The sequence below is a fragment of the Gorilla gorilla genome, chromosome 11, assembly GCF_029281585.2.
Source record: "Gorilla gorilla gorilla isolate KB3781 chromosome 11, NHGRI_mGorGor1-v2.1_pri, whole genome shotgun sequence".
In the NCBI taxonomy this organism is placed as follows: domain Eukaryota; kingdom Metazoa; phylum Chordata; class Mammalia; order Primates; family Hominidae; genus Gorilla; species Gorilla gorilla.
In genome coordinates, this window is record NC_073235.2 from 123,087,389 (window position 1) to 123,114,642 (window position 27,254).

Sequence of the window (27,254 nt, forward strand, 5' to 3'; positions counted from 1 at the left end):
GAAAGTTGGCAACAGATTTCATGAATTTAGTCATAGGAAGCTGTAGCAGGCACAGTTGGCAGCCTGCCCAGATCCCCTCAGATCTCTTTTACTTGTTTCATGGGCCCATGGTCTTCTACTCAAACCTTCAGAGGATTTTCCTTAGGCACCTGGAGTTGGCTCACCCCAATGGAGGGCCTAAGTTCAGAAATTACACCCTCTAGGGACAGTTGCACACCCCTCCCATCCTTTAACCAATAACAGGCGGGTGCAGAAGTATAAAAATCCGGCTTTGTTGCTTTCAGATGGGACAAACTCTGAGGTACCGTTTACACTTTACGGTTCCTTCTGAGACCAGGCTGAGTCTGAAATTGACCTGAAATCACACCATTCCTTGACTTCTTTCCATCTTATCCTGGTTTCCTGACTCCTGTCCTGGTTTCTTCTAGGAGCAGTCCCTTAATAAGTCACTTGAATTTGAATCCTTAGCTCAGCATCTGCTGGGAGAAGCTGCCCTGAGAAAATTGGCTAACCAACTGTCAAGGCAATAGAGTTACAACAGCAAGGATAATAGTGATCATGGTAATAATAACCAACCTTGACAGAATTCTCACTATTTTCCAGGCATGGTGTTAAGTGTCTTCTACATAGTTTTCCATTTAATTCTTCCAAGAGTCCAATGCCAGTCGATGTTATTATCATCTCTATTTTACAGGTGAAAAAACTGAGGCTTGGGACATTAAGCAACTTGTTCCAAGATCTGATGGCTAAAAATTAGAAAGGGCTTCAGAGAGAGCCCAGTAGGACTATTATGGCATATTACGTATTGAACATTATATTTTAGAACTTCTCATCTTTATTTGCTCCACCCCAGCCAGAACGTGTCTGTTTCTGAGCCTGTATTTGGAGTGATGTTGATTTACCTGCTGTATAGATGAACTCTTGGGATATAAGCAAAGCCAATCATTTTAGTGATTCTAATCAGCAATCTTGCACATTAATAATCTTGTGATTATCAGGAAGCTAAATAAGAAAATCTGGATGGTTGGGGGCGAATCCAGTACTATTGCTAGATACAATGGCAATATTGCTTGGTATCTAGTACACAAAGGTGAATTGTATAGAATGACCATATTGAATGTGTGAATATGCTCAGGTGATTGCTATAGGCAATGTGTATAGTCAGTGGAGAGTAAGGAGGATGCTGTAAGTGCAAGGACCAGTGTCCAGATGCAATGTTTGAACTTTTCACCCAGGATTGACCATTTGCCTCCAGGAGGACTGGATGCCTGGGGCACGAGAACACTCACTGTCTGGAGCTTTTTTGTTATGCAAAATTTTTTTCATTTCTACATATTTCATGGAAGAATAATATATTGAGTTAAAGAGCCTCAAGTGTTTTATAGAGAACTTCAATATGTTTTCTTATCCAGAAGATAAGAAAACTTGTGTGGTTGAATAACGCCAGGCTAAGTCATGGTGTCTGGTTTCTAGTCTAACTCTATCATCAAATAGATTTGTAACCTTGAGAAAGCTTTTTAAAATTTCCCCCAAGATTTTCGTTTCAGGGTTTCCCATCTGTAAAACCAAATTAATCAGTGAGTTTTGGAAAAGATTCCTGTTCCCCTGGGACCCTCAACCCTTTCCTTGATGAAAATTATATATCTTTTAATATCTGGTATGGAGTCATCAATAAAAATTTTGTAAGTACATTTCACTATGTTCTTATCAATTCATTTAAATAAGTCATTGAAATATCAGGTAAGAGTGACAGTGAAACATGCACAGAGTATAAGACTACAGCTCAATGAATGTTCCCAAAGTAAAGACATTCATGCAACAAGCACTTAGATCAAGAAACAGAACTTACCAGAGTCCTGGAAGTGCTCCAAGCCTTTCCAGTCACTTACTCGCCCCATCCTGAAGAGTAACTACTATTTTAACTTCTAGGATGATAGCGTGGGCTGCCTGTTTATACCCCTAATATAAATGGAAGCAAACTGCAGATACTTTTTTGTACCAGGCTTCTTTCACTGAGTATTGTCCGTGAGATTCACCGATGTTGTTCTGTGTAATTATAGTTTGTTCATTCTATTTTTTTGTAAATAATTCCATTGTATGAATGTCTCAATTTATCTGTTCTATTATAGAGGACCATTTGGTTTGTTGGTTTCCAGATTTTTTTTTCTTTTTTGTATATTACCAAGAGAGTTACTATGAACATTCTTATTTTTTATTTTTTTGCTGAACATGTGTGAGCATTTTTTGATGGGTATGTATATACTTAAGAGTAGAAGGGTTGGGTCCTAATGAACACATATATTTAGCTTTTGTCAACACTTCCAAGTAGTTTTTCAAAGCGGTTCTTCAGGGATATTGCATGTTAACATATGAAAGAAGGCACAGAAAAGTCCCTGGACACCTTAGAACATCTCTCCCTTGGTGATCTGCTGAGTATGAACCTGGGTTATTTGTACATATTAAGCCAGAGGTGAGTACCAGATAACAGAGATGAGAAAATCATGGTATTAGTAAATGAGTTAGAAGCTGTGGGAAGGCAGGTGGGTCTTCCAAGCTAAGACTGTGAAATAGGAGCAGTGTCTTACTGGTAACTTAGAATAGAGGTGCTCAATAGGGAGGCCATTATCTGGTTTGATAGGGACCTGGGAGCCTGGCTTTTTGCGTTGGCATTGAATATGTGGCCAGGAGCTCTGTCCTTTTTTGGGAAGGAGAAGTGACCAGAACTGACTAACGAGCATGACATAAACAAGTCCAGGCAGGGATAGACAGATAATTTAGGCCGTGGATGACACAATTAAGGTTTTTGGGTTGGCCATAATACATTTGGTTTAAGAATCGGAGATGTGGTTAAGAAATAATTTGTAACAAAGAGTAGATAAAACCACTGTGGTTCTAATTTTTGAGACTGTTCCTTATATTTCATTCTTCCCATAATTGCCTTTACTTAATGTCTTAAAGCTCACGGATAGCTTTTTGCGTGGTTTCTACAGTATAGAATGTGGAGTGAGTAATATGCAGACAAATCAAGACAATCAGTGGGGAGACATGGGTCACAATGAGGCGTGATGTACCTTCTGCTAATCCTATAGATCTAGGACTTTGAAGACAAGAAAACACTGGGTGGAGAACTTGGCAACATTTAGGGAAAAAAGTATTAGTTGTGAGCAGGACAGGGAGGAGGATGGGACTCCAAATTGCACTTAATGGGCTCTCTTCTGCCCAAACTTCAGTTCAAATCCGCATTTATAGCTCCCAGGGTATGTAATTATGTACTCATAACGTACTTGTTTCATTTTGACCTTTCAGTAAATCCAATAATATCGGTGAGTTTCCACTGGCCAGTAACCGAACATTATAGTTGATGATTGTTGTATGTCTATAAATTTATAAAAATATGGCACATTTCAAAGTGAGGAGGGCTGCTGTGAAGTAAGTTTAATGAGATGAGAAATTATCTGAGTTGTTTCAGGGTGGTATTACTGAAAAAGCGGCAGCGGTAGCTGTTCAGTTTATTCTTAGGTCCTAGGCCTGCCTCCAGTCTGGGCAGAATTCTCTATCCTGGTTTCTCAACATTGAGTTCAAAGCTCAAGTAAAACCCTGTAATTATAAAGAGTGCATATTTCCCTGATCTTGTCCTCTATGCATATAAGTCTCTTAGGACCTCCACATGGGAAAAAGGGGATTGGTGGAATACAGGATTCTCTGTTCTGGCTTCCTGCCATCTCCTATTCTCTCAATGCAAATATAATTTCCCCTTAAAGCACTATATATATATATATATATAATATTTTTAGAGCAGTTTTAAATTCACAGCAAAATTGAACAAAAAGTACAGAGAATTATCTAATACCCCCTGCTCCACACATGCACAGCCTCCTCCACTATCATTGTCCCAGACACAGTGGTACATTTGTTATAATCAATAAATCTACACTGATACATAATTATCACCCAAAGTCCAGAGTTTATACTAGGGTTCACTAATGTACATCCCGTGGGCTTTGACAAATGTATTATGACATTCAGCTATCATTATAGTATCATACAGAGTCATTTTCACTGTCCTAAAAATCTTTCGTGCCCCAACTATTTATACTTTCCTCTCCCTAACCCCAAACGACCACTGAATTTTATATTGCTACCATAATTTTGCCTTTTTCAGATTGTCATATAGTTAGAATCATACGGTATGTAGCCTTTTCAGATTTGCTTCTTTTACTTAGTGATATACATTTAATGTTCTTTTATGTCCTTTCATGGCTTGATAACTCATTTCTTTTTAGCACTGAATAATATTCCAGTGTCTGGCTATATCACAGTTTATCCATTCACCTACTGGAATACATCTTGATTGCTTCCACGTTTTGGAAATTATGAATAAAGCTGCTAGAAACTGCATATAAGGATATGCAGGTTTTTGTGTAGATGTGTTTTCAACTCCTTTGAGTAAATTACCAAGAAGCATGTTTGCTGGATCTATGGTAAGAGTATGTTTAGTTTTCTAAGAAACTGCCAAACTCTCTTCCAAAGTGGCTGTGTCTTCATTTTGCTTTTCTGCTAAAATGAATGAGAGTTCTTGTGACTCTACATCTGTGCTAGCCAGCATTTGATGTTGGTAGTGTTTTGGATTTTAGCCATTCCAATAACTGTGTAGTGGTATCTCATTGTTTTAAAAATTTGCATCTCCCTGATGACATATGATGTGAAGCATCTGTTCATACGCTTACTTGCCATCTGTATATCTTCTTCAGTGAGGTGTCTGTTTAGATTATTTGCCCCATTAAAAGGGTAAGGTTGTTTATTTTCTTAGTGTTGAGTTTTAAGAGTTCTTTGTATATTTGGGATAACAGGCTTTTTTAAACATTTATATTAAAAATTTATTATTTATTTATTTATGATCCAGGTTCCTCTTTTTTTTATTTTATGGCAAAACAAAGAAACAGTGTTTTTGCTAGCATAAATCAATTAATGGACAACAGTTTTTTTTTTTTACCAAATATATTATTTTGCAAATATTTTCTTCCAGCCTATCTTCCTATTCTCTTCATCTTAAAGTTCTTTTAAAGACTTTCATACCTGATTCTTTCACACCATGATAAATCAACCCTACATCCAAGTTTCAAAAAAAGTACTCTCTTTTCCTTTTTCTTGACTGATTGTCTTGGCTACAGCCTCCAATACAGTATTGAACTAGAAGGATGAGGACTGACATCCTTTCCTTGTTCCTGCTTTTGGGTGGAGGATATTCCATCTTTCACCATTAAGTACAATATTTGCTGCAGTTTTTTTTTTTTTGGTGCATGGAATATGCCTTATCAAATTGAAGAAGTTTCCTTCCACTCATAAAATTTTGAGAGCTTCTATAAGGAATTAATACTGGATTTTAAAATGCTCTTTCTCCATCTATAGAGCTGAATAAAATGTTTTTGTCTTTTTTAGTTTGTTAATATGGTAAATTACATCATCTTATTTTAAAATGTTAAATCACCTTTCATTCCTGGAATACATTTCACTTGGTCATCATGTATTATCATTTTTATATATTATTAGTATAAATTTGCTATAATTTTGCTTATTTTTTTGCATCTGTATTCATTAAAATATCAATCTATAGTTTTCTTTTCCTTAATAAATTTTCTAATTTTTGGTATCGGGAAAATGTTGCTTATAGAATGAGGTGGAAATCATTACCTTCTCTAACATTGTATAAAAGAGTTTATGTAGAATTATTTGTGTAGTATTAATTTCTTCATTTGTGTAGTATTATTTCTTCATTAAAAGTTTACAGTGAAGTCATTGGGCCTGAGGTTTTCCTACATGGAAAGCTTTTTAATTATATGTTCAATTTTAAGAATAGTTAGAGGACTACTAATTCTATCTACTTCTTATATGAATCTTGGTAATTTGTGTCATTGAAAAAATTAGTCTGTTTTTTTCTGGTTCAAATCTATATGTCATAAGGTCATAACATTGCCTTATTATGCTCTTAATAGCTATAGAATCTATAATGGTAACTGTATTCCCAACTGATATAGTTTGGATGTTTTTCCCCTCCACAACTCATGTTGAAATGTAATTCCTAGTATTGGATGTGGGGCCTGGTGGGAGGTGTTTGTGTCATGGGGGCAGATCCCTCATGAATAGTTTGGTGCCCTCCTCACAGTAATGAGTTGATATGAAATCCGGTTTTTTAAAAGATCCTGGCTATTTGTCCTCACTTCCTTGCTCCCTCCCTTGCCAGGTGAATTATCTGCTTCCCCATAACCTTCTGCCATGATAAGGAGCTTACTGAGACCCTCACCAGAAGCAGATGCCAGTGCCATGCTTCTTGTATAGCCTACAAAACAGTAAGCCCCCAAACATCTCTTTCCTTTATAAATTACTCAGTGTTAAGGATTATTTTATGGAAATGAAAATGGACTAACATAGAACATTGGCACTGATGAATAGGGCATTGCTATAAAGATACCTGAAGATGCGAAAATGCCTTTGAAACTGGGTAATAGGCATAAATTACAAGAGTTTGGAGAGTTCACCAGAAGAGAAGAAGATGAGAGAAAGTTTGGAACTTCTTAGAGACTGGTTAAATGGTTGTGACCAAAATGCTGATAGAAATACGAACAGTAAAGGCCAGGCTGATGAAGTCTTAGATGGAAATGAGGAAGTTATTGGGAACTGGAGTAAAGGCCACTTGTGTTACACCCTAGCAATGAACTTGGCTGGATTGTGTTCATGTCCTAGGAATCTGTGTAAGTTGGAACTTAAGAATGATGACTTAGGATAGCTGGTGGAAGAAATTTTAAAGTAGAACAGCACTCAAGGTGTGGCCTAGTTGCTTCTAACAGCTTGCAATAAGATATGAGAGCAAAGGAATGACTGAAAGTTGGAACTTATAATTAAAAGGGAAGCAGAGGAGAAAAGTTTAGAAAATTTACAACTTGGCCATGTGGTAGAGAAGGAAATAGTATTTTCAGGAGAGGAATACAAGTGGGCTGTGGAGCAACCACTTGCTAAATAAATTAGCGTGACTAAAAAGGAGCCGAGAGCTAATAAACGAGACAATGGGGAAAAAGCCTTGAATGCATTTCAGAGACCTTACAGGAAGCCCCTCCAATCACAGGCCCAGAGGCCTAGGAGGATAGAATGGTTTCAGGGATCAGGCCCAGGCCCAGGGTCCTGCTGCCCTGAGCTGCCTTAGGAGGCTTCTCCCCAAAACCCTGCCTCTCAAGCTTCAGCTACAGATCAAAGCACCCCAGGTGCAGCTTGAGCTGCCACTCTGGAGGGCACAGACAGTAAGCCTTGGCAGCTTTCATGTGGTGTTAAGCCTGCAGTTGTGCAGAATGTAAGAGTGAATGAGGCTTGGCAGCTTCTGCCTTGATTTCAGAAGATGTATTGGAAAGCCTGTATACTCAGGCAGAAGCCTGCCACAGGTGTAGAGCAACCCTCCCACCTTCCACAGAGCTTCTACTAGGTCAGTGCTGAGGGAGAAATGTGGGATTGGAGCCTGCACACAGAATCCCCTCTGAAGTACTGCTTAGCTGAACCATGGGGATGAGGCTGCTGCTCTCCAGATCCCAGAAAGGTAGAGCTACCAACAGCTTGCACTCTGAGCCTGAAGAAGCTGCAGGTTCTTAACTCCAACCCATGAAAGCAGCCACAGGGGCTGCACCCTGCAAAGCTGCCCAAAACCTTAGGAGCCCACCCCTTGCACCAGCATGCCCTGGATGCAGGACATGAAGCCAAAGATGATTATTTGGAGGTTTAAGATTTAATGAATGCCCTGCTGGATTTCAGACTTGAATGGAGCCTATGGTCCCTCTCTTTTGGTTGATGTCTCCCTTTTGGAATAGGAATGCCTGTACCACCATTGTATCTGGGAAGTAAATGTCTTTTTAAAAAAAATCTTACAGGCTCATAGGTGCATGGAATGTACTTTGAGTCTCAGATAAGATTTTGGGCTTTTGAGTTGATGCTAGAATAAGTTGAGACTTTGGGGGACTATTGGGAAGGGGTGATTGTATTTTGCAATGTGAGAAGGACATGAAACTTGAAGGGCTGGGTGAAATAGTTTGGATGTTTTATCCCCTCCAAATCTCATGCTGAAATGTGACCTCCAATGTTGAAGGTGGGCTTAGTGGGAGGTGTTTGGATCATGGGGGTGGATCCCTTTTAAATGCTGTGGTGCTGTACTCATAGCAATAAGTGAGTTCTCACTCTCTGAGTTCACATGAGATCTGACTGTTTAAAAGAGCCTGGCACCAGCCAGGTATGGTGGCTCATGCCTGTAATCCCAGCATTTTGGGAGGCCAAGGCAGGTGGATCACCTGAGGTCAGGAGTTTGAGGCCAACCTGGCCAACATTGTGAAACCCTGTCTCTGCTAAAAATACAAAAATTAGCCAGGCATGGTGCATGTCTATAATTCTAGCTACTTGGGAGGTGGAGACAGGTGAATTGCTTGAACCAGGCGGCGGAGTTTGTAGTGAGCCAAGATCGTGCCACTGCACTTCAGCTTGTGTGACAGAGCAAGACTCTGTTTCAAAACAACAACAACAACAACAACAACAACAACAACGAGATCCTGGCAACTCCTCCTTCTCTATCTTGTTCTCTCTATCTTGCTCCCTCTCTCACCATATGCTAGCTCCTCCTTTGCCTTCCTTCATAATTGTAAGCTTTATGAGGCTTCGCTAGAAGCCAATCAGATCCTGCTGCCAGGCTTGTATAGCCTGCAGAAACTTGAGACAAATAAATCTCTTGTTTAAATAAATTAGCCAGATTCAGGTATTCCTTAGCATCACAAAGGAACTATAACACATTAATGTTTATTTTCTTTTTCCGATTGGTTTGGCTAGATGTTTATCAATTTTGTTGATCTTCCCAAAGTATTAGCCTTAGGTTTCGTTAATTTTTATCTACCATTTTTCTGTTTTCTGTTTTATTGGTTGATTTTCTGATGTTCATTATTTATTCTCTTCTGCTTACTTTTTTTTTTAACACTTATTTTATGTTCAGGAGTACATGTGCATGTTTGTTATATAGGCAAACTGCATGTCACAGGGATTTAGTGTACAGATAATTTCATCACTCTGGTAATAAGCATAAAACCTGATAGGTATTTTTTTTCTGATCCTCTCTCTCTTCCCACCCTCAACCCTCAAATAGGTTCCAGTGTTTGTTGTTCTCTTTCTAGTATTCATACATTCTCATTATTTAGCTCTCACTTATAAGTGAGAATATGTGGTATTTGGTTTTCTGCTCCTGGGTTACTTTGCAAAGGATGATGACCTCTACTTCCATCCATGTTCCCATGAAATACATCATCTTGTTCTTTTTTTTAATGGCTGCATAATATTCCATGGTGTATATGTACCACAGTTTCTTTATCCAGTCTTTCATTGATGGGCATTTAGGTTGATTCCATGTCTTTGCTATTGTGAACAGTGCTGCAATGAACATTCATGTGCATGTTTCTTTATGGTAGAATGCTTTATATTCCTTTGGGTATTGTATTAGTTTGTTTTCATGCTGCTATGAAGAAATACTCAAAAATGGGTAATTTATAATGAAAAGAGGTTTAATTGACTCACAGTTCTGCATGACAGGGAGGCCTCAGAAAACTTACAATCATGGCAGAAGGAGAAGTAAACATATCCTTCTTCATATGGTGGCAGGTGAGAGACTGCAGAACTGAGGGAGGAAAAGCCCTATATAAAACCATCAGATCTCATGCAAACTCACTCACTATCACGAGAACAGCATAGGGGAACTGCGCACCATTATCTAATCACCTCCCTCAAGGTCCCTCTCCCAACACGGTGGGATTACAATTCAAGACGAGATTTGGGTGGGGACACAGAGCCAGAATATACCATTCCACCCCTGCCCCCTCCCAAATCTCATCTTTCTCATATTTCAAAATACAATTATGCTTTCCCCCATATTCCCCTAATTCTTAACTCATTTCAGCATTAACCCAAAGTCCAAGTCCGTAGTCTCATCTGAGACAAGACAAGTCCCTTCTGCCCATGAACCTGTAAAATCAAAAGCAAGTTAGTTACTTCCTAGATATAATGCAGGTGCAGGCATTGGGTAAATACATCCGTTTCAAATGGGATAAAAATGCCAAAACGAAGGGGCCACAGGATCCATGCAAGTCCAAAATCCAATAGGGCAGTCACTAAACCTTAAAGTTCCAAAATGATCTCCTTTGATTCCATGTCTCACATCCAGGTCACACTGATGCAAGAGATGAGCTCCCTGGCCTTGGGCAGCTCTGCCTCTGTGACTTTGCAGGGTACAGCCCCCCACCCTTGGCTGCTTTCACAAGCTGGTATTGAGTGTCTGTGGCTTTTTGAGGCACATGGTGCAAGTTGTTGGTGGATCTACTATTCTGGGATCTGGAAGACTGTGGCCCTCTTCTCATAGCTCCACTAGGCAGTGCCCAAGTAGGGACTCTGTGTGGGGGGTTTGCACAGAGTTTCCCTTCTACACTGCCCTAGCAGGGCTTCTCCATGAGGGCTCTACCCCTGCAGCAAACTTTTGCCTGAACATAGAGACGTTTCCATATATCCTCTGAAATCTAGTTGGAGGTTCCCAAACCTCAATTCTTGACTTTCGTGCACCCATAGGCTCAACACCAAGTGGAAACCACCAAGGCTTGGGGCTTATACCCTCTGATGCAATGGCCTGAGCTGTACCTTGGCCCCTTTTAGCCATGGCTGGAGCTGAAGCAGCTGGGATGCAGGGCATCATGTCCTGAGACTGCACAAAACAGGAAGACCCTCAGTCTGGCACAGGAAACAATTTTTCCCTCCTGGACCTCTGGGCCTGTGGTGGGAGGGGCTGCCATGAAGGTCTCAGACATTGCCTGGAGACATTATCCCCATTGTCTTGGTGATTAACATTCAGCTCCTTGTTACTTACACAAATTTCTGCAGCAGGCTTTAATTTCTCTCCAGAATATTTTTTTTCCTTTTCTATGACATTGTCAAGTTGCAAATTTTCCAAACTTTTATGCTCTGCTTCCTCTTGAATGCTTTGCCGCTTAGCAATTTCTTCCACCAGATACCCTCTGTCATCTCTCTCATATTCAAAGTTCCACAGATCTCTAGGGCAGAAGCAAAATGCTGTTAGTGTCTTTGCTAAAGCATAGCAAAAGTCCCTTTGCTCCAGTTCAGAACAAGTTTCTCTTCTCTATGTGAGACCACCTCAGCCTATACTTCATTGTCTATATCACTATCAACATTTTGGTCAAAGCCATTAAACAAGTCTCCAGGAAGTTCTAAACTTTCCCACATCTTCCTGTCTTCTGAGCCCTCCAAGTCTCTAGGAAGTTTGAAACTTTCCCACATTTTCCTGTCTTCTTCTGAGCCCTCCAAACTGTTCCAACCTCTGCCTGTTAACCTAGTTCCAAAGTTGCTTTTGGGTATCATTACAGCAGCACCTCACTCTCTTGGTACCACTTTACTGTATTAGTTCACTTTTGCTGTGCTATGAAGAAATACGCAAGACTGGGTAATTTATAAAGGAAAGAAGTTTAATTGACTCACAGTTCAGTAGGGCTTGGGTGGCCTCAGGAAGCTTGCAATCATGGTGGAAGGGGAAAAAAACATGTCCTTCTTCACATGGTGGCAGTAGAGAAAAGTTCAGAATTAAGGGGGAAAAAGCCCCTTACAAAGCCATCAGAACTCATGAGAACTCACTCACTATCACAAGAACAGCATACAGGAACTGCCCCGTGTTCTAATCACTTCCCATGAGGTCTCTCCCACAACGTATGGGTATTACAATTCAAGACGAGATTTGTGTGGGGACAAAAAGCCAGACCATATCAGGTATATATCCGGTAAGGGGTGTGTGTGTGTGTGTGTGTGTGTGTGTGTGTGTGTGTGTGTGTGTGTGTGTGTGTGTGTGTATGTGTGTGTGTGTGTATATATATATATATATATATATATATATATATATTTTTTTTTTTTTTTTTTTTTTTTTTTTTTTTTGAGACAGAGTTTCACTCTTGTTGTCCAGGCTGGAGTGCAATGGTGCCATCTTGGCTCATTGCAACCTCCGCCTCCTGGGTTCAAGCAATTCTGCCTCAGCCTCCCGAGTAGCTGGAATTACAGGCATGCACTGCCACACTCAGCTAATTCTTTTTTTTTGTATTTTTAGTAGAGTTGGGGTTTCTCCATGTTGGTCAGGCAGGGTCAAATGATAACCCTGTTTTAAGTTTTTTGAGGAATCACCACACTGTTTTCAATGACTGAACTCATTTAAAGTCTCACAAGTGGTGTATAAACATTCTCTTTTCTATTCAACTTTACCAGCATCTGTTTTTTTTTTTGTTTGTTTGTTTTACTTTTTAATAATAGCCCATTTGACTGGTATGGGATGGTATCTCACTGTGGTTTTGATTTGCATTTCTCTAATCATTAGTGGTGTTGAGCACTTTTTATATGCTTGTTGGCTGCATGTATATCTTCTTTTGAAAAGTGTCTGTTAAGGTCCTTTGTCCACTTTGTAATGGAGTTGTTTGTTTTTTGCTTGTAAATTTCCGTTCCTTATAGATTATGTATATTAGATCTTTGCCACATGCAGAGTTTGCAAATATTTTCTCCTATTCTGTAGGTTGTCTGTTTACTCTGTTGATAGTTTATTTTGCTCTGCAGAAGCTCTTTAGTTTAATTAGGTCTCATTTGTCAATTTTTGTTTTTGTTGCAATTGCTTTTGGCTTCTTGGTCATAAAATATTTGCCCAGTCCTGTGTCCAAAATAGTATTTCCTAGGTTACCTTCCAAGGTATTTATAGTTTTAGGTTTTACATTTAAGCCTCTAACCAATCTTGAGTTGATTTTTTTATGTGGTGTAAGGTAGTAGTCTAGTTCCAATCTTCTGCATATGACTAGCTCATTATCCTAGCACAATTTATTAAATGGGGAATCCTTTCCCCATTGCTTATTTTTGTCAGTTTTGCTGAAGATCAGATGGCTGTAGGGGTGTGGCATTACTTCTGGGATCCCTATTCTGTTTGATTGGTCTATGTGTCTGTTTTTGTACAAGTACCACACTGTTTTGGTTACTGTAGACCTGCAGTATAATTAGAAGTTGGGTAATGTGAATCCTCCAGCTTTGTTCTTTTCCTTTAGGATTGCCTTGACTAGTCTAGCTTTTTTTGGTCCCCTATAAAGTTTAAAATAGATTCATTCTAATTTTGTGAAAAATGTATTTGGTAGTTTGATAGGAATAGATTGAATCTGTTAACTACTTTGGCAGTATGGCCATTTTAATGATATTGATTCTTCTTATCAATGAGTGTGGAATTTTTTCATTCATTTGTGTCAGCTCTGATTTTTCTAAGCAGTGCTTTTTATCCTCTTTGGAGAGATCTTTCACCTTCCTGGTTAGCTGTATTCCTAGGTATTTTATGGTTTTTCTGTAGCAATTGTAAGGGAATTGTTTTCCTAATTTGGCTCTTGGCTTTGCTATGTTGGTAGGAATGCTAGTGATTTTTTGCATGTTGATTTTGTACCACAGAACTTTGCTGAAGTTGTTTATTATATCAGCGAGCTTTTGGGCAGACACTATCAATTTTCAAGATACAGAATTAAGTTGTCTGCAAACAGGGATACTTTGGCTTTCTCTCTTCCTATTTAGATTCCTTCATTTCTTTCTCTTGTCTGATTGCTGTGGCCGAGACTTCTAACAATATATTTAATAGTAGTCATGAGAGAAGGCATCCTTGTCTGGTACCAGTTTTCAAGGGGAATGCTTCCAGCTTTTGCCCATTCAGTATGATGTTGGCTGTGGTCTTGTCATAGATGGCTCTTATTATTTTGAAGTATGTTCTTCAATGCATGGTTTATTGAGGGTTTTTAATATGAGTGGGTGTTGAATTTTATCAAAAGCCATTTCTGCATCTATTGAGATAATCATGTGGCTTTTGTTTTTTAGCTCTGTTTATGTAATGAATCACATGTATTGATTAGCATACATTGGACCAACCTTGCATTCCAGGGGCAAAACCTACTTGATCATGGTAAATTAGCCTTTTGATGTGCTGCTGGATTCGGTTTGCTAGTATTTAGTTGAGAATTTCTTCATCTATGTTCATCAAAAATATTGGCCTGAAGTTTTCTTTTTTTCTGTTGTATCTCTGCCAGGTTTTGGTATGAGAATGTTGCTGGCCTCATCAAATGAATTGTGTTAGAGTCCCTTCTTCTCAACTTTTTTTTGGAAAAGTTTCAGTAAGAATGGCAGCAGCTCTTTATATGTCTGATAGAATGTGGCTTTGAATCCATTTGGTCCTGGGCTTTTTTTGGTTGGTAGACTTTTTTTATGACTGATTCAGTTTCATAACTCATTATTGGTCTGTTCAGTGATTCAGTTTCTTCCTGGTTCAGTCTTGGGAGATTGTATATTTTCAGGAATTTATTCATTTCTTCTAAATTTTCTGGTTTGTGTGCATAGAGGTGTTCTTAGTAGTTCCCGATGATTTTTTTTTCCTGTGGGGTCAGTGCTAACATTGCCTTTGTTATTTCTAATTGTGTTTCTTTGGATCTTCTCTTTTTTCTTTATTAGTCTAGTTAACAGTCTATCTATTATTTTTTTCAAAGAACTAACTCCTCTATTTGTTGGTCTTTTGGATGGTTTCTCACGTCTCAACTTCCTTCAGTTCAGCTCTGATTTGGTTATTTCTTGTCTTCTGCTAGCTTTGGGGTTGGTTTGCTCTTGCTTCTCTAGTTCTTCTCATTGTGATCTTAGGTTGTTAACTTGAGATCTTTCTAAGTTTTTGACACGGGATTTTAGTGCTATAAACTTCCCTCTTAACACTGCCTTAGCTATGTCCCAGAGATACTGGTATGCTGTATCTTTCTTCTCATTAGTTTCAAAGAATTTCTTAATCTCTGGCTTAATTTTGTTGTTTACTCTAAAGTCACTTAGGAGCAGGTTGTTTAATTTCCATATAATTGTATGACTCAGTCATTTTCTTAATGTTCATTTCCATTTTTATTGTGCTGTGGTCTGAAAGAGTGATTGGTATAATTTCATTTAAAAAAATTGCTGGGTATTGTTTTATGTCCAATTGTGTGGTTGATTTTGGAGTATGTGCCATGTGGTGATGATAAGAATGTATATTCTATTATTTTTGGATGGAGAATTCTGTAGATGTCTGTAAGATCCATTTGGTCCAGTGTTGAGTTCTTGTCCTAAATATCTTTGTTAACTTTCTGTCTCAGTGACCTATCTAATACTGTCAGTGGGGTGTTGAAATCTCCCACTATTATTGTATGGGAATCAAAGTCTCTTTGAAGTTCTCTAATAACTTGCTTTATGAATCTGGGTGGTCCTGACTTGAGTGTGTGTATATTTAGGATAGTCAGATCTCATTGAATTAAAAACACTTTACCATTATATAATGCCCTCTATTTTAATGTTTTTTGATCTTTGTTGGTTTAAAATCCATGTTGTGTGACATTAGAATTGCAACCACTACTTTTTCCTGTTTTCCATTCCTTGGTAGATTTTTCTCCATCCCTTTATTTTGAACCTATAGAGTCATTGCATATGAGATTGGTCTCTTGAAGACAGCACACTATTGGGCCTTGCTTCTTTATCCAGCTTGCCACTTTGTGTCTTTTAATTTGGACATTTAGCCCATTTACATTCAAGGTTAGTATTGGAAAGTGAATATTTGATCCTGTCCTCATGTTATTAGCTGATTATTATGCAGACTTGTTTGTGTGGTTGCATTATAGTGTCACTGGACTACATATTTAAGGGTGTTTTTGTAGTGGCTGGTAGTGTTCTTTCCATATTTAGTGCTCCTTTCAGGACCTAAGGCAGGTTTGGTGACATGAATTTCCTCAGCATTTTCTTATCTGAAAAGAATCTTATTTCTCCTTCCTTTTTGAATTAATTTGGCTGGCTATGAAATTCTTGCTTGGAAATGTTTTTCTTTAAGAATGCTTAATATAGGCCCCCATTCTCTTCTGGCCTGTAAGGTTTCTGCTGAAAGGTCAGCTGTTAGCCTGTTGGGATTCCCTTTGTAGGTGATGTGCCCCTTCTCTCTAACTGCCTTAAATATTTTTCTTTCATTTTGACCTTGGAGAATTTAATGATAATGTGTCTGGGGGATGGTTTTCTTGTGTAATATATTGCAGGGGTTCTCTGCATTTTCTGGATTTGAATGATGACCTGTTTAGTGAGGTTGCGGATGTTTTAATGAGCTGTGTCTTAAAATATGTTTTCCAAGATCTTGCTTCCTCCGTGTCTCTTTCAGGGATGCCATTGGGTCATAGATTTTGTCTCCTTACATAATCCCATATTTCTCAGAGGATTTGTTCATTCTTTTTTATTCTTTTTTCTTTATTTTGTCTGACTGAGTTATTTCAGAGAGCCAGTTTTAAACTCTGAGATTCTTTCCTCAGTTTTATCTATTCTGCTGTGAAAATTTGCAATTGTATTATGCAATTCTTGTAGTGTGTTTTTCAGGTCTATCAGATTAGGTTGGTTCTTTTTTCTAATGATTATTTTGTTCATAAGCTCCTGTATTGTTTTACTGTGATTCTTAGCTTCCTGGGATGGGGTTTTGATGTTCTTCTGAATCTTGATGATCTCCATTCCTGTCCATATTCTGAATTCCATTTCTGTCATTTCAGCCCAGGTAAGAACTAGTGTAGTTGTTTGGAGGAAAGAAGACACTCCAGCTTTTTGAGTTGCAAGAGTTCTTGTGCTAGTCTTTCTCATTTTTGTGAGCTGATGTTTCTTCAGTCTTTGACGTTGCTGTTGATTCAATATTTTTTTTTTGCTTTTTTCTTTTTTGTTGTCCTTGGGGGTTCAATTATGCTATATGGTGGGTTTGGTTGACTAGCTTTAATTCTAGTTCACTCTTAGGTCTTGGAGAATCCCCCTCTGATTACTATCTACATACCTGCTTTTGTTGTTGTTGGGTGTTCTGGTCCATGGGGCTCCCTCAGACAGAGGTTGTGGCTGGCAGACAAGCCATATCCTTTCCAGGCCAGACCTAATCTGCTGTCCATGTGCTTCCTGGGAAAACACAGGGTTATGCCTGTCTGCAGAGTTTAGGTAGAAGCAGCACCCCTGGGTTGGAAGCTCTCTGAGTGTGGCCTCAATGGCTATAGGAGGCAGGGGTTGGTGGAGTTGCCTGCCCTGCTGTCAAGATGTTTCCAGGGCAGCAGGAGGCTGTGCCTCTCAGCAAATTCAGGCAGAAGTTGAACCACTGAGCCAGAAGCTGTAGCAGGTATGACTTTCCTGGCTACCAGTGGTGGGCATGGATGTGGAAACCTGCTTTGCTGTCTGGATGCTTCTTGGGACAACAGGAGGTTGTGCCTCTTGGCAAATTCATGCATAAGCAGGACCGCTAACCTGGCAACTCCAGCAGGAGCTGCCCACTTTGCTTCTGGTGGCTGCAGTGGGTGGGGTCACATGCTCTGCTGTCTGGGTGTTTCCTGGGGTAACAACAGAAAGCTGTGTTCTCAAGCTGGGTTCACACAGAAGTGGTGCTGCTGGGCCAGAAGCTCCAGCAAACATTGCCTGCCTGGTTACCAGTGGTGGGAGTGGTTGGGGTCATATACTCTGACCTTTGGATATTTCCTGGGACATCAGAAGGCTGCACCCTCCAGCTGAGTTCACATAAAAGTGAGACTGCTGGGCTGGAAGCTCTAGCAAGTGTTGCCCACCTGGCTACCAGTGGTGAGGGTGAGTGGAGTGGCCAGCTGGTTCAGGCCAAAGTAGGACTCTGGGTTGGAAGCTGGAGCTGAGCCCCATCTAGAGAGAGTAGGGTGGGATAATCTTACTGCTCCCAGGAACTGCAACTGTGTCCTCTATTGGGGCTGTGGTGCTGGTGTTGATCTGCTACAGGGCGCAAGGATTGTAGAGGTCCCCTTGGACTAGACAGTTGCCTCCGTAAAATGTCCAGGTGGCTCTTTGCTTCAGTCTGAAGCACAGTGTGGGGAGGCCAGCGGGATTCCCCCACTGCCAGTCTTGTGCAGGTCTCTGTGGAGAGTGTGAATCTCTCTGGGGGCTCTCACTCACTCACCTTTTCCTGGTTGGAGAGGTTCTCCTGGCTCTGTGCTGAGCCCAGACAGGGGAGAGAGCAGAGAGGAGCAAAGCTGGGCACCAGCCTGTCTGGGCTCAGCACAGAGCCAGGAGAACCTCTCCAACAAAGGAAAGAGTGAATGTTATACTATATTTTTGTAATTTTGGGAAAAATTGTCAACTATCTTCTAAAGAGATTTAAATTATAAGAAAAACATCTCTTATGTATTTACCCACGTAGTTACCATACCTACCGCTCTTTCTTTGTGTAGACCCATGTTTCTATCTGGTATTATTTTCCTTCTGCCTGGAGGACTTCCTTTAATATTTCTTATATTGAGGGTCTGCTATAGATGAGCTCTTTCAGCTTTTGTGTATCTAAATATGTTTTTATTTCACTTTCATTTTTGAAAGATGCTATTACCAGATATAGAATTCCACACTGACACTTTTTACAGTACTTTAAAGATGTTGCTCCACTTTCCCGCTTACATTATGTTTGATGAGAAATCTACTGTTATCCTTATCTTTGTTCCTCCATATGTATCTTTCTTCTCTAGCTACTTTAAACATTTTTTGTCACTTATTTTGAGTAATTTAAAAATGTGTCTTGCTGTAGTCCTCACCTCCTCCTCTTCCCTCCTCCTTTCCCTCCCTTCTCCTTTTCCTTCCTTCCCCTCCTTTCTTCTTTCCTTCCCTCATTTTCTCCTCCTCCTTCTGCTCCTCCTTCTCCTTCACTCATTGAGCTTCTTAGATACTATACTAAACCCAAGATCCTTGAGTTTATAGTATCACTGTATTTGGAAAAATTTGGGCCATTACTCAATCAAGTTGTTTTCTGTCCCATGTCTTTCTCTTCTCCTTCAGTGAATCCAACTGAACATATATAAGAGGGCTTTAATTTGTCCCACAGTTTACTGATTATTTATTTTTTTAATTGTTTTTCTCTTTAATTTTGGATTTCTTTCTTTTGCCATGTTTTTTTCTTCTGCAAGGTTTAATCTGTCATTAATTCTATCCAGTATATTTTTTTCATTTCAAATATTGTAGTTTTCACCACGAGAAGTTCAATTAGGGTCTTTAAAAAATATTTTTCTTTTCCTACTTACTTTTTTGGAACATGTGAGAAAGCATTAAAATAGCTGTTTTAATGCTGATTCTAAAATCCATGTCCATTTGGGGTTTATTTTGGATGATTGATTTCTCTTCTCATCATGGGTTTTATTTTTCCTCTTCTTTGCATGCCGATTGTCTTTTATTGGATAGTAGGTATCGTAAATGTTACATCATGGATGCTGGCTATTTTTGTATTTCTATAAATATTTTTTAGTCTTGTTATGGAACATGGTTATGTTACTTGGAAACAGTTTGATTCTTTCAAATCTTGCTTTTTAAATTTGTTAGATGGGACCTGAGTATTACTTAGTTTAAGGCTAATTATTCTCTACTACAGAGGCAAGACATTTCTGGGTGATCTACCCAATGCTCTGTGAATTCTGAGATTTCTATTCTGGCTGTTGGGACCAGGCTCTGTTTCTATCCCTTTATAAGCACTAAGCACTGTAATCTTTATCTTTTCAAGGGTTTGGGTCCCCCCACCCCCAGCTTTGGGTAGTATCCTCATAACCATGCACTGATCAGCACTATTCTGAATACTCAAGGGGAATTCTCTGCTGCTCTCCAGATTTCCTTCTCTGTGCAACTCTCTCCTCTCTAGTACTCTGCATGTCAACTCTCACCATCTTGGTCTCCCCAGGCTCAGCTGTTTCTTTAACTCAGAGAATTTGCTGGGCTTCTCCTGGGTTTTCTTTCTCATATCACAGCCTAGAAACCTTCTCAAGGCTGTAATCTGGGACTATCATAGGGCTTATCTTATTTGTTCCCTGTTTCTCAAGGCTATCTATCCTTTGTTGCCTAATACTCAATGTCTTTAAACCTGTTGTTTCAAGACATATATTTTGTCTTGGTTGTTTTGGAGGGGGTGGGAGGGATGAAAATTTAGTATTTTCTCTAGAAGCAGAAGTTCTCTACAGACTTTTGTTTGAATACAACCATTATGAACCTTGATGCTTTAACTCTTAAAGAGAGTTTGCCAGTTGCCTGCTACTAACTTTAAAAATTTACCATTACTATGTTCTTTTCTCTTGTCACCTTGTCCTGGTCCCAATTGGCTTTGTAACTCAAACATGTTCTATAGTGAAATGCAATCCAGCAGAATTTTTTTTATTGCATCCCTGGGAGAGGAAAGAGAACCCTTCATAAGATAGATATGGACAGTGACCCCTTTGCTTCATCTAAGAGTTTTCCATTCAAGGCAATATCCTCACTGCGTGTCCCCTAAAAGTCCTTGAGGAATACCAGTATTTCCCCTTGATTTAGAGTTGAGAGGGATTAGGGTAAGAATGAAAAAGCTAATGGGATTCTGACAAGGTTCTTTTGGCTTTATATTCATCTCTGTGGGAAGAGGGGTATACGAAAGGCTATCTATTACACACAAGAGGCTGTTTCAAAGGGCATGAGAAAATGGGCATGAATAGATTATCCAGATATACTTATGTGATAGACACATAAAATGATGTCTTGATATTCTGAGCATGTTTTAGAAAGAGATTTGTGCAGCCAAATAATGATGAAATAGATGTCCTAAATATGCCATGAGCATAACATTGAAAAAGTATTTTTCCACAGAACACAGTTCTTATCTCTATAGTCAATATTTGATGCATGCTCATTTCTATTTCCTCATATTCAGTCAAGGAGGGAAAAAGTGGATTCATCTCTAAGTGACTGATCATCACAGCTTTACTCTGCAACATTAGGAGAAAGATAAATTATGAAAGAATACAGACTTTAAACAGCCATTCTGATTAGTAAGAGTCATCCTGATGGAGTCAGAAGAGTGAGAGTTGAGTTTTCAGAAGCATCATTGTTTCTTCAGAGCATTAAGGGTGATCGACACATGTTGCAAAAAATAAAAATACTGCTAGTTATTCTAAAGATTAAATGGAGGATAACAAGTAGCATATTATTTGCCTTTTAAAAGGAATCCCAATTAAAAAGTCAGTTTTAGTTTCATGGGGAGGTATTTATTGACTGAATTGGCAATGCCATAAAGTATGGTATCCAATAAGTAGAGAGATTAAAATGAAAACATATATACTATGATTAATGGAAGATAAGTAAAACCAAGTGACCAGGCAGAAATAAGACTTGTATGAAATCCACAGTACCAAATTCACAGCAGGTTCTCACAAGAAATATTAACATGCACTTGCTATGTTTGGTGTGCTGAGTTAGGAGGTATCTCAGGACACACAGAGTGTCCGTGCTGTTAAGATACCCCTCTCTAATTAGGGATAGTGGACACAACCTTAAAAAGATAAGTGGTCTCAAATGTGAGCCTGAGCCATTCTGGGAAGGCATAATTGAAAAACTGATTGTAGAAGAAAGAATAGTATCTGTGTTCCGTAATGTTCTAATAGCTGGTAATACAGCAGTTAGGAAAATAGGGACACTGCTCTCGTGAAATTTAATTCTAGTGGGATTAATCAAATTAAATATGCTCAAGGCAGAATCAAGCAGAGTACATTTTGAAAACAGACAAATAGACAACAGACAAGGAGAACAAACTTTACCTCTTCAAGAAAATACCCTTTCTTACAGATAAAAACTGAAAAAGCCCCTCGAAGGTAGTTGGCATTTTATATACAAGGTACGCTATGCACATCATGTCCCTTCTTCCTGAAACATCTCTTCCTCTCACGTGCAAATGAGAAAACAGAAGTTCAGTCAAATTACACTTAACTAAAATATAAAAGCTTAGAATCAAATCCAAGTATATTAGCTGCTAATGCCTATGCTCATCTCATGGCTCTAGGGTAATTGGGAGCCTTGCTTTATCAGCAGTTGTTTTCCATCAGTGTTTCAGCCACTTCACCTTTGAGCCACGCCTGTCAGAGTCCTCCCACTCTGTCTCCTTTTAGAAGGCATCATGGATCTTAAAGGTTGCAGTCTCTTTGCAATACAGGCCAAAGAAGATAAAGCAAGAAACTAAAGAAAAATAAGAGAAGGGTAACTGAAGCCTGTCCTCAAATCATATACAGAACATCTTCCTCTTGTGTAGGGTGACTGATTGCAGCCTCAGAGTGTTGAAGGAACTTGGCCTTGGCTCATTTGGCTGGGAAGGCCCTCCAGGGTTGGTCTGGATGATTGATCAGGAAATGAAGCTCCCTCCTGCCCATGGTTTGTGGAGCAGTGGGGGATGACTTGGAACCTTGCCGATCACTTCCAGAATTGGAGAGTTACTGTGCTTATATTAAAAACTCAAATGTAGGGCACAGGCCAGGGAATATTTGGAGCTTGCTATTTATCTGGAGTACTCTATGATATAGACTTGATTTAATTGCTCTCATGCCTGCTTAAGATATATTTAAGCAGGCATCAAACTTTCACTAGGGTTGATATTTTCCCAAAAGCTGGTAAAAACTTTTCAGCACAGATGTGAAGCGGGCTGACTGTTGGGCTCTGTGAGGACAACAGCAGAAACTTCATGGTGGAATGCTGGGGGTCCTTTCAATTCCAAACAGTCTGCCTCTATATCTACTAGCTCCATTCCAGGAGGACTGCGGGGCAGCTTTCAAGAAACTGGGCTTCAAAGCACCCAGGAGGCTCCTCAAACTGAGAGGAGTCCCATGATCAGTAGGAATCTCTTTAAGAAACTGTAAATGTGTGACCTTGAGGAAAAGGTGCACTTTCATGAAGAGAAAAAAGCCCCCCTGGTAGCTGGCAGGATATTGAAGCCAGAGGAGTCCCACAGTGGCATCAAGCTGAGCTGTAAATCCTAGACATTTACAAGCTCCAGGCTGCAGAATCTGTCCCAAGTTTTGATTGTTTCCTATCAATGGTGTTAACAGCTCTGCCAACGTTCCGCAATTGTGCGGGGAGGACAATGCGCCGAGAAAAATCAGTACAGTATTGTTTTATTTTTATGCTATATCCAGAAAGAAAGATCTCATCTATTCATTGTAATACATTTGTCATTTTAGTCTGAATAAATGCAAGGCTATGAGAAAATGCTGATACCAGTTGTCAGAGAAAACTATTTACAATTGTCCCTCCCTTCTTTCTTTAGGCATTTTCATTATAATCTTTTCAGCTTCACAGAAAGATGAACAAAACTTGTGCACTGGGTGTAAAGTGGATGACTGAACTGCATCAATTATGACCTTCACTTTTAAAGTTAACAGTAGAGGAAGCAAAATGTTGACTTCAGTAGTTTGGTTAATGTTTTCTCTTCTCTATTATGTCTCATGGGATTGGATTTTGTGTGAAGACCTTAAATTCATTTGTTAATTCATTCATTTATTACTCATTCAATACTTAATGAGTGTTGGCTATGAACAAAACACTGGATTAGTCCCTGGAGATACCGCTGTGAACATGACCTCTGAGGTCTTACTGCAACCTAGCAAGGGTGATGTCTTCATAAGGAAGGAGGAAATTCTACCGTCAAAATCAGGGCTTTCAAAGAAAAAGAAGAGAACTCTATTAGGCATAGTTTTCCCTATCAGACATTCTTATACATCCCTCCGCCAAGTGTCCGATGAGCTTAAAATAAATCTCTGACTTCTGACTTTTCAGTGAAAATACACTCATTTTTTGTAAGTTTGAGCATAAGCCACTTCGAATAGAATGCGTGCGAGGCAAGGAGTCAAATATTGTTAACTCGTTTGTCACTTGACTTTGCTGAATTCCTTTTTTGTTTGCTTTTTAGGATAAAGGAAATTGATGTGTTTAATTAATAACAGGTGTTATGAGACACCCTAAAAATAGCTTTTGAAACATCAGGCTATCGTTCCCGTGAGTTTAATACTGATTTTATTTCAGTATCTCCATATTTTTTCTAATGTTTTTATCACCGCATTAGGGACTTACCTTAGTCCTCTCTATGTGTTTTTAAAGTTTTTTTTTAATACGAATCCTTATCCGTATTTAGGTATTATCCAAAACAAGCATTTCCCAGACTTCAGTCATTTGTGAAAACCTTAACAATTTTTTTCACGTATTCATCCTATGGCTTTTCTCCTTCAATTATTTTGTCATATCTGATTGTCAAGTCTACCACTATGCACATAATATTTAGTTTAAATGGACTTGCTTTTTTAAAAAAACAAAAACATTAAGCTAGTTCATTTTCGAAAGAGACTTTATTACATAAGTGAAAAATACCAGTTTTGCTTACAGTAAACGGAAGGTAATAGTAAAGAAAAATAAAATGTGAGCTCATAAGTTAAATTCTACTCAGAGGGTTCCGAGTCTTCTCACCTTTTGTTAAACCAGAAGGTTCAGCCCATGATGGCTGATGTTAAAGACATACTCAGACCCACCCAAGACTTGCTTAGATATAGAAAAATAAAAACAACACTTCCCTTGCTATGTGATTGAGGATATTTAATGCAATGTCTGGATATCTTGTAAGGTCATCTCCTGAATTTCTGGGGCACTTCAAAGGGCTACGATATGGCCTCACTCCAGGCTCTTGTGGGAATGTCTTTGGCCTGTGAAGAGGCTGCCTTCCCCTGTTAGTGTAGTAAACAGGGGCGAGTGCTTATTTCAAACAACTCTTTCTTTCCTTCAAGCTCTATAACCATTGCCTTCACTCCACTATTCAGAGATAGGGGATAGTTTAAGAGAATCCAATGTCTCCTCAACAAGGCTTTAACATCTGCAGCTTGTGACATCCGTCACCACCTTTCCATGGCATGCTTCCTGTATTAATTCTTCTTCTCTTTAATTAACAGTCTGATTCTTAAAAATAAACTTTACACTATGTGGATATGAGTGATCATTTCCAGTCAGCAGAACACAAGGCAATAACACTAGATCATGGCTAAACTCCCTCCAATAATACACTACCCGGCAATCTTGACAACAGGAAGTCATTTATCAGGCCCGGGTTTCTCCTATTTCACCTAGAAATATAAATATCTTATTTTTAATAGAGAGAAAGATGAGCTGAGAAGATGATAATGGATCAAGTGGATGACATCAGGGTCCAGCCAAAGCTTTTAAACATGGCATTTTTCAAATCATGGGGAAGGGAGAGCAGAGGGAGGAAGAGGAGAGAATATCAAACTGCATTTTACAAAAGCAGACCAAGCTAAAGTGATCACACATCACGTTCTTTCCCGAGTCTGAGAGGAAATCTGAAGTTTTTTCAGGTCTATTCATCCTATGATATTGTCACATTGCCAAGAAATGGACTCACAATCAAAAAGGATGGTTCGTTGGCAGTGAAAAATAGTCGATTCCTTACTGCAAATTCATTATGTTTTATCTTTACAGGAGAGCTTGTTGTTTCAGGAAAATAAGAAGTCCAGAGATAGAAATTGCTAAGGATGACCTAGGTTAAGAGAAAGGCTATCCCGGTATGTGCTAGTAAAATACAGGGACGGGTTCTGAACAGAATATTCCAGGCTTTCATAGATGATGGAGTGCAGATGATTTTCAGTAAATGTGCACATGACACTAAGCTGAGAGTTTGGATCATATATTTTTTAAAACAAACCATTTAATAAAATGTATTTTCCTAAAGAAAGAATACTTTGAAAAATGTGAATTGGGGAGGAAGAAGCTTGGAGCTGGGGTAATATTTATGGTAATCTTTTCTTCCCCTATGGAGTAAGTGTGCCTGTGGATAGAGTAATATCTTTCTAAGTATCTCAGCTGTCTTTTTCCTTTTCCAGGATTCTTGTACTTAAAACATAAAAATAAACAAGCAAACGAAAGATGAAAAATTACCATGGGAGCTCCTGAGTGGAATCAAAGACGAGAGTTTTAGGAATTGATCTCATTCCACCATTTGCTATATTGTACCTGTTCCTAGTTTGCAAATAACAGAACTGCTGCAGAAGCTGGTTCTTAGCAGCTCTACATGGCCTGCAAATGAACCATGCTGTAGAGGGTAAAGGAAGACGGATAATAGTTATAGGAAACCTTCATTGTAGAAAGGAGCAGGGAGTTGCTGCTAAATTGTCTACTATTTTTTTTTTAAAGATACTATGCAAAGCTTTTGGTCATAAAAACAGCCTCTAGCAAGCAATGCATTTTACATAAAGGAAACCTTCCTAGGAAGGATGGTTATGAATTTGATTATAAGATCTTCTCTTTGCATAAATTTGGTTTAGTCTAAATAAGACTTGAAACATGAAACAATGTCCATGGAGTACAATTCACCAATTGTTACTTTTAATTATGTTCACATGCATAATTCATAAATACACTGCATGGACAAGAGAGAAGAAAAGAAGGAACAAAAGAGATGAATTTTCCATCAAACAATTACTATATAAATAGACAATGTATTTAATACATTAGTTAGCAAAGTGATTCTTTGTTCTTGCCAGTCTGGGGCTTAAAAACGTTAAAAGAATCCCCAAATTTAACATTGTTAAATTTTGCTAATGTCTCCTTTAAATGAAATAAATAGGGATTATCCTTTTTATGGGTGAAAAAAAGTAAAAAGTTTTCCTAAAATGTGGAGATTTCAGTATGGTTGACATATCATATCAAAATCTATAATATAGTAGATTCTAGTGTGACTTCGTAATATGAAAACATTTAAGAATGGCATTATTTTCTCCTTAGGAGGCCTCTCTCTCTCTGGGTCTCTTTTTTTTTTTTTTTGGTGCTAGGTATTGTCATTTCATGTTGCTGTGAGGTATTTGCTTTGTATAATCTAGTTAACAGTACAGTATATGCATCAGATTGGAATAAAAAGAAGTAATACAAAGAGTGATGAAAGACATTACCAAAGAGTCTAAACTATTTCCCAACTCTGTAATATTTATGAAAGCGTTTGATTTGATACGGTCAATGATAGCCTTATTTCTGAGATGAAAAAATTAAATAAAATATTGGTTAGGAAATTATATGTTAAATACTGAATGCGAGCTTTATATTTAAGCATTCTTATTGCAAATTTTTTTAATGTAAAAAAAAAAACCTTTTGGTTGATGGTGCAGTTTTTAGAAAGCCTGATAAATACTACCTCGTTTCCATGATCAATTTCAGAACCATTAGAGCTAGATACAGTCAGGGACATAGCAACCAAAATGTCAGTTCCATTTGTGGTAGAGCTATGGAGATCTTTGTCTTGGTTCAGGTATGTGGCAACAGAGTGCTGCTTAATACTAAATGTTGAG